Raw genomic sequence first — 9,680 nt, 5'->3', positions numbered from 1 at the left:
TGTGTATATATATATGTATATATATATATATGTATATATATATGTATTTTAAATACACAGATGTTGAATTTTTATTAAGTTAAAAGATTAATTCTTAAGGGATTATTTCTTATCAAGATTAATAAAAATTAATTTCAGTTTGGTGACCACAAAATGACGTAAGTTTTTCAGTACTCTAAATATTAAAATATGAAAGGAACTATCATATATATGTTTTTAATTGAATAAGATCGTTCTGAAATTAAAAAAAGTTATCAGTCTTAAGAAGTTTTTTTAATTTATCAGTTTTAATCAAGTTGAGAAAAAAATGTTTCACTAAACAAACTATAACATTTAGATATATGTTTAGTTTAGTAAATTATAACTTCTAAGTTGTTGTTTTTTTCCTTGCTCGATTTTTTAATGGAATATTCTGCATTAAAATTGTCTTTAATTTGCCTAGTATTTTTTGTTCTTTTTGTATTATTTCCTCTTAATGTTCTGTTGAAACCATTATGAGCCAACATGGCTTGTTTTTTGCCATAGATATTTTTTTAATGTTTATCATATATTGATTTATAAATTGAACTAAATTTTTCTAAAATAAAACATTTGTGTATTGCTTAGTGGCCTTAATAATAAATTTTTTTTCTAATTTCTAATATATACATTATTGATAATTATTTTCGCTGTTCTGATTTTTGAAATCTTCATACATAAAAAATCCTTTTTTAATTCATTTGAACAAATGTTTATTTTGGAAAATCTTGATCTTAAAAGTGCACATACAAACTAATAAAAGTAAATTTTTTTCCTAATCTAATTTCAAAAAATAATAAATTTTAAAAGATAGGTACAATGAATCCTCATTTTACAATACCCTCATCACTACTGTATTTTTTTCATTGTTCAAAAACAAACGAAAGAAAAAATTATTATTAATATTGCTTAATTATTTTTTAATGAAATTCCAAAATTCTGCTTATTTCAGATTACGGGTTATTCGGTTATTTTCTGTATATAAATACAGCTGTAATAAAGTTATGGTATACAATAATGTAATTTATAACGATGATTTTAATATTTAATTAATTGTTTTCGTGTCATATTGAAAATCATTACATTTATCAGTTTTCTAAGTTTTTGAAAGTGAGAAGATTCGCCTTAACTGGTAATGTGAAAAATTAGTTTTACATTTACAATTTAGGAGATAGCTTGCATCGTATCACTTGTCCAAGGTTTTGTTACTTGTTGACATGTATTTATATAAACATATATTATTTAATAAAATAATATTACTAACTAATTTTAATAATTATTAATATTATCTATAATATATATTGCCATCAGTTATAAATGACAAACTACTATATCTGTAAATAAATAAACATGGATTAATGGTATTAACCAGGTAATTTGGAGTTTTTAAAAAGAGTATTTAGAATTTTTTTGGAAGAGTATTTAAAATGTTTAGGAATAAGTTTTACATTTCTTTAAGAATAACGTTTAAAATCACAAATGTTAAAATTTTATTAAAAAACTACACGTGTTTTGGTGTCACAATGGTACACCTGTAGGATAAGAGACAGGAATGGTAAAAAACGGAGAAGATTTAATCCGACAGAGAATACAAAAGAGATAATATACAGTTATAAGATAAAATGGTAGAAGATTAAAAATTAAAAAATTAAGGATTTACAGATATTTGGCAAATATGTTGTAGCGGCAAGGTCATTAACATTAGAGCTTTTGTTTTTGATGATGCTGAAATTATTCCAGAAATCCAGGTCAACACATGAAGTATATTTATGGGTGATATGAGGTAAAGAAAAATCGAATCTATGGTCTTCTGTCTAGAAATGTTTTGCGAAAGATAAAGGATGGAATTCTTGTTTCTGGACTCAGCCTTGATGTTCGTTGAGCTAAAGTTTGATTGTTCATTTAATAATTGGAAATAATTATTTTTTTGAATTTTAATCTACTGCCATTTTATCTTTTAATTGTATATTTATCTTTTTGGTATGATGTTCGTCCGTTGCATTAAATCATCTCTGTTTTTTTTACCATTCCTGTATTTTAATCTACTGATGAAAGTGTACCATTGTAACACCGAAACACGTTAAGATTTTAATAATTGATGAGCTTCAAATTTGATGGTCAGCTGACTTGACTATTAAAAAAAATAATTATTAATGCAATTTTTTATTTGTAGAAGATTAGTAGCAATAAAGAAGTGGTGAGATCATGATTAAATCATTGAATTAAATAATGTTCGATTAAACCGTGGCACAAGTCTCTAACATAAACAGAATTTTAACAGCACTTTAAACAGAGTTTTAGCAGATTATATGGGAGTCATAAAAGTAGCACGCGAAAGTGTATTAAAAAAATTGATGGATTTGAAAAATAATCTGTCGTTTTCAAGAACTTTTTTTTTATTTTTTATAACCGTCGTTGAACAGCCGATCCAATTTTTAGGTTTACAGCTACTAATGTTCAACTCCGTAGCCTTGTGATTTTGAACCCAATCCAGAAGACAAGTGAACTTCTGGATCAAGTATTAGGAGAAATTTGCCTTCGTGGAGGACTTTTTGATGGAGCTAAACCGCATTTGCGTTACATGGAGAGGAAGGCCACGAAAAAATCCCACGGTTAACCTGACGGCAAGGGGACTCTAACCCATGATCCGTCTACCACTGAGGATATTTCACGTCAGCACTGTAGTCGGTGCAAGCCGGATGCGGAATTCGTATCGAGCAGCCATCGCCGGGACCGAGCCCCGGTTCACCTCATTCGAAGGCGAACGCTCTATCCCCTGAGCTATGTAAGAATCGAACTCATACTTTTTATTTTTTAACCGGAGTCAAAAAGCTGACTCATAATTGGGTTAGTGGCTATCAATATTTCATGCCGTACCCTTATAAATCCGAACCCCACCCAGAGGACAAGAGAACTCTTGGATTGACCATTGGAGACTTCGTGTAGGTCTATTTGATGGAACTAACCCACGTTTGCCTTACTAGGAGAGAAACTTATGCGTTATTGTATACAACAACCTTGCAAAACGACATTGTTTGATATCAGCGTGTGATAAGACAGCATAAGTGACGCCCAATGGTTTGTGTTGCTTAGCTTTGGAAAAGGTTGCAACACAAACCAAAGGTTGCTTTGGAAAGGCTTCCATCTATTCTTCTTTAATGAAACAACAAATTCAAAAATCAAATATTAAGTACTAACTACTTAATAATTATTTCGAATTGTACGTTCAAAAAATTTGTATTTGATGATTTGTAAGATAATTGTGCCACCAGTGCTCAAATCAAAGTATATGACTTTAAAAAAATCATTCCTAGTTAGAGAAAGTATCCGTAATTCTGAATCATACATTAAAAATTAAGTATAAAAGAGTTACTGAGAAAATAATACCATATCCATCGCAGTTTTGATGCGTATTTTGAATTTTTAAGTATTCATTTATTTGGTTTTCAAGAACTTCAATTGTCCCAAGCTTCTGATTTTGACTGCATCATTTATCTCTACCTAAATTATTTATACTGAATTTGTTTCATTTTTTATTATTAGACATTTACATAAAAACAGTTACTAAGCAGTAAAATTTCAAAAAAATTTCAAATTCTACTAAATTTAAAAATGTAATGCAAATTTTAAAAGTTCGATATATTAGGAAAAAAAATCGATATACTTGCTGGTATGGCAAAAAATGGCACAATTGTACCAGTTCTTGAAGGGTCTTTGGAGTGAGGACTTTAGGGTTATTCGTGTAAACTTAGTTTTGTCTTTAATATTTCACTCAAACTTGAGTCACTAGGGTTGAGATCTAGAAAATATCGGAAGTCTTTGACTATATACTGTCAGAAATGCTGTATTTCATCATTTTCAACAAAAAATGAAAAACTAAAACAATAAGAGCACGAAGGCTAGAAAAGAAATCTCCCAACTTGCTCTGCAAGCAACTGTTACAGAAAAAACTGTTCAAAAATGTTGATGTTTCTTGTTTTGTGTTGCTTAATAATTATTACCCTGAATTACATTATTAATGTCATTGAGAAGCTTGCGTTTTGTTTTATTTTATTTTGGGGGAAGGGATTTTTTTTATTTCGATTAGATTTTAATTTCTTTCAAAGCAGTCGAAAACTTTAGAAAAATATTTTTGAATGAAGAGAAAAATTCTGAAACTTGAAGAAAGCTGTTAAAGAAAAACTAAAAATAAAAATTACCGAGAAGTCATTACTTTTATTTTTTCAATACTTCAATACTTTAAACATAGCACAGAGAATCCAAAATGTTTAATAAAAAAAAGTAACTTCAATTATCCATGTAGCAGAATAAAATGGTTGAAAAATTGAATAAAAATAAATGAAAGAATTATTTAGAAATCCTTAATTTTATCCTTTTAGATTGCTGTATTACATTTCATTTTGTTTCAGATAAAATAAGTTCAGACATAGTAAAAAAAATCCAAAAGCGTTAATTAAAAAAATAATAAGTTAACTTCTAAGTTAGGTGAAGAATATTCTAGGACAAATTTGTTCAAAAAAAAATGATAGACAATTAAATAAAATAATTGCTGAGAAATCCCTACTTAGATTGTAATATTAAAGTTACATTCTACTTTGCTCCAAGTAAAATGAGTTTGAATATACTAAGTTTGCAAAAACTTTTGCAAAAAAATAAACAAATATATGAATAATAAACTTCTAAGTTAGGTGAGGTATCCATATCTTTGTTAAAAAAGACAAAAACTTTAATTAAAAAAATAATAAATTAACTTCTAAGTAGGGTGAGGAATATTCTAGGACAAACTTGTTAAAAGAAATTATAGAAAATTAAATAAAAGAATTGCTACGAAATCCCTATTTAGATTGTAGTATAAAAGTTGCATTCTACTTTGCTCCAAGTAAAATAAGTTTAAATATACTAAGTATCTGAAAACTTTTGTAAAAAAATGAATAAATAAATGAATAATAAACTTCTAAGTTAGGTGAGGTATCCATATCTTTGTTAAAAAAGACAAAGTTGTTAAAAAATTATATCAGTAAGAAAGGGTAATAAAGTAATAACGAAGTAAAAATTAGTAGAAAAAAAATATTAGTAAAAAATTGCTGAAAAATCACTGTTTTTTTGGTTTTTTTTTCCCCCTTCAGATTGCAGTACAGTTACATTCAGATTGATTGCACTTACGTTCTTCTTTGTTTCAAGCAAAACAAATTAAAGCTAAGCACAAAATATCCAAAAGCTTTGATAAAAATAAAAACAGATATTTTTTTAAAGAATGCTCTTTAAAAAAAAAAAAAGAAAACAAAAGTAGCAATAGTTGAGGTTAAAATCATAAAAAATTAAAATAATAAAAAAAAAAAAACAATTGCGGAGAAACCATTACTTTAATCTTTTCATGCGTTTTTATTAATCTGTTCCGTTTTGCTTTGTTCCAGGAAATTTTCCATCCTGCCCCAAGCAATTCTAAAGTACCTAAAACTTAACTCAAAACGTCAAAAAACAAAATAAATAAATAAACAAACCAAGCGTACAAGAAAGTAATAGTAAAAAAAAGAGTAAAATTTAAAAATATAATAAAATTTAGGCAGAAAAATCTTTAATATATATTTTAAGTTTTTAAATACGCATTATTCTCTAAACCTTTTAAATAAATTTCTTTTTTGATATTTAATTCCAAATTATCCTTTTCCTATGGACTGAAATAATATACAAAAAGGTCTGTAAATAATATTATGTGGTAAGATTCAGTAAAACTTAAGATTTAGTCAGGCTTAATGTTAATTAATAGTAGTTTTACTATTAATTATACCCATAGGCGTCAAAGGCTGACACTTCAAAGAAAGAAAAAATATTTTCTAAACTGTAAAAATACTACTTTTGCGAACTCGTTTTAAGAAATAAATATACGTGAAATTTTTTTCGAAATTTCAAAAATATTTTAAACTTCATAAGTTTTGTCTAGAAATTTTTTGTGAAGGTTATTGTTTGTACAAAAATGTTTGTTATTGAATTAATTCACGAAATATAAGTGAAATACAAAGTGTTTTAAATAAAAATTCCGAGCACTAAATAAGCGTTAGGAAGTTGGCAAGATTTTGCTTTTAAAAATGCCCGAAATATTTTCAAATGATATGAAATGAAAAAGTTTTTCCCCAAATAGTTTTGAATATTTTTGTGATGAACTATAAATTACGATGAAGTAAAACAAGATTGAGGATGGGTTTAGGAAATAAATGATAAATACTCCCTTTCTGGAAGTTTGAATTCCAAATTACAAGTTTAACTTGAGAAATTCGTAAATGAGTTTAAAAAATATTCTTAGTAACACGTGCTGCCATCTATTGTAAGGAAATTATAATGAAACATAAGTCAACAATTTATTTGGTTCCATTGAGAAAACGCGAAATTATTATTTTATTTAGAACAATAATAAAAGTAATTTTTTAAGCAGCGATAGTTCTTTCTATTTGGCGATTTAATATCATGGTAATACTTGAAGATGGGGAGAGATCTATTGTAATAAATAAAGGGATAAAAAAGTATTTAAAGGACAAAAAAGATCGAATTTTATTTCATGATTTTTTTTTAATTATATTTAGTTTCGAATAATAAGTTTTAAATCTATGTGTGTGTTTTGATTAGAATTTACAAATTATTAAACTTTATCATCAAGTGATTAACATAATTTTCAATTAATAGCTCTTTTTAAGTTTAATTCTATAAACTAAATGTTATAACTTAAAAATTCGTCATTATTTTATTTAATTACTTATTAATTAAATTAAAAATTTGTACAATTAGCACAATTGAATTATTCCTTCATATATTTATTTAATTCAATTATTCATCGAATACTTTTATCTCGAAGTAATCTTCTAATCAACTTGGTAGTATGTCAATGCTTGGAAAGGAATAGTGATTATTTTATGATTTTGAAATACACAAAAAAGCTCATAAAAGATTCAGCGATTCCATATTCCAGAAAGCTCGATTCCAAATTTTTGCCAAAAAACGAATTAAAAAATTATATCATTCCAACTTTTTGGGAACTTTCTTATTTTAATTTTAAAACATTGTTAGTTTTTCAATAAATGCATACACATTCCTTTAAAAGAAAGAAAAAAAGAAGAAAAAAAAATCGGAAAGTAAGAAGTCGATTTAGTGGAGAAGTATAGTTTATTTCTGTCACAAAATTGGTGAAAGAAAGTTTAACATATATATATATATATGTAATGCAAATTTTAAANAGTATAAAAAAAAAAAAAACATTGAGTTTGCAATCGAAAGTCTAGAAGCCTAAAAAACCATAATTAGGTATGAAAAAAAAATTAAATACTTAAATAATAACAATTTTAACACTACAAGTGTAATTTTTTTCTTTGGGGGGTTGATGATCATAACGCTTTGCAACTGATAATTGTTTGAATACAAATGAGGTTTGTTTACGCAAAATATATAAACATGCTAAATATACTGCATTGTGACATGAAATTACCAAATTTTAATTTAGTTCAGGTAAGCCTAGTGAATGAGTTCAGGAAAACCTTGAGTAAATTATGAAACTTCAAATGATGAATTTGTTTTCCAAAATATCAAAATGCAAACAAAATATGGCAGCATTGCGCAGAAGATAAATAATATTTATTTCTTTTCATTTATATATTTTATTTTGATGTTTTGAATACATTTTATCAGAACCTGAAACTTCTCTAAATTTTGAAATACGAATGGAGATGAGTGTTTTAAGTTTCTTCGGCGATATAAATTCTTCTGAAAATGGAATAATCAAAATGCACTATGGTCTCCAAGAACTAAAAATTAGCATTTCTTTTTAATAGTTACTTTAGCTAGTGACCTGTGACGTAATGAGGTATCTGATATAATATTATCAAAATTCAAAATAGTAAATCAAATATTATGCTGAAAGAAATAAATGACAAAAATATAGTATTATGATTGTCCTGCTGTTATTATTTCAAAATAGTTACTTCAATTTACCTGGTTTTAGGGAGAAAAAGCAGGTTTTTTTTATAAAAAGCAAGGGCTGATTTAGTTCCTTAATAATACATTCTCAGAAAAATTAGTTATTGCGTGCTAAATAAGATGTGAAACTGAAATGTGTTTCGGTTCAAGTTGAACCTTTGTGTCATATAATCAAGTTTTAGAAGGTTCTACTTGGCGCAATATTAAGGTTGCAGCAAATTGGAACGATATTATGGTTCAACATGCTCCAAAATTTCTAACAATATATTTTGGAGCATGTTGAACCATAATATCGTTCCAATTTGCTGCAACCTTAATATTGCCCCAAGTAGGCTCCAAAAGAACGCTTAGTTTTCTGTACAAGTTAATAACTGAAACATCTGTAAGTTTAGTACTTTAAGAGAAAACAATTTGACGGTCCACTTAGACAAGTGGTCAACTTATAAAGTGAGAATATTATTGTTTTCGCCAGTTTGGTAATCTATCATTAAAATCAACATAAACAGGTGATTTGTATAAAAGAGGTGGTCACCTAAACGAGCTTCAATGTATATGTGTGATAAATGATCACAATTTTTGAAACCATTAATAAAAAAAGAATATATGAATCCCTAATATGAAATATCAAATTATCAAGCTATATATCCGTTAAAACTATCAAATGAATAATATAATCAATTATTTTGCAATTAAATTTCAATTAACTTTTCAATTGCCACTATACTTTAATAATCATTTTTTACGCACAAATTGACACAAATAAACACTTATTAATTTAGGGGGGGGGAGAAAACAAATAAGTCAACCGATAGATAAATAAAGATTTTTGGTTTCGTAAATACAGGAAATTGTGAATTATTCATTAAGTTTTCTCCAAACACACTCAGCGTATTATGATTCATGAGATAATTTATAATTTCGCGTATTAGCTCGCCTGTGGATTGACATATAATTGACAGATATGCTTACGGAATTTTAAATTCACATAGTCACTACCTCCACAATCTCGCCGCACAACATCATTAATCATATTTCAAAAAGCATCACAGGAGAGAAAAAAAAATACGCACAATTATTGTTAATGAGCAACCCGAGAAACCACTTCTTAATACTTATAACACATACACACTGACCCCAACCTGAGGCAGTGTGATCTTAGTTAATATTTTACACACGTGCCGAGCAATTTTTTTTTTATATTTTGATGCGGATCTGTGATTTACTACACCTCGACAACTGTTTTATTCGCTGACAGTAGTAGCCAGTTTTCGAGATCAGCATTTGGCCTAGAATGAAGACATGAAAAACGAACAAGGGACAACTGTTGAAAACTAAATGGTTGGTTAATTTGATTGAGCAATGGTGATTACCATTTCATTTCGTTTGGAATAAAGTTTGCTGAAGGACAGATTTGGCGGCATTTCTATAGTGGTTTTTGGAACTGGTTTTTAAATGTACTAAGATGATAGTGAAGGTCAACATTTACAACTTCAATGAACGAAACGTGTTTCAGATTTCAGAATTTGTATTTAATAATATTTTATTTTAGATGCAAATAAACATTTCATTTGTAGCAACTAGTGTAGCCTTTGTAATTGAGTTACTTTTCATAGTGAAATCAGTCTTCCTTTTCGGGAAGATGAGAAAAATCTTCTTTTAGAGTAGGGGAGAGTGGGGTCAATTGTAAAATTAAAAAAGTA

This window comes from Parasteatoda tepidariorum, chromosome X1 (genome assembly GCF_043381705.1).
Source record: "Parasteatoda tepidariorum isolate YZ-2023 chromosome X1, CAS_Ptep_4.0, whole genome shotgun sequence".
NCBI classification, from domain to species: domain Eukaryota; kingdom Metazoa; phylum Arthropoda; class Arachnida; order Araneae; family Theridiidae; genus Parasteatoda; species Parasteatoda tepidariorum.
This window is presented reverse-complemented; position numbering follows the sequence as displayed.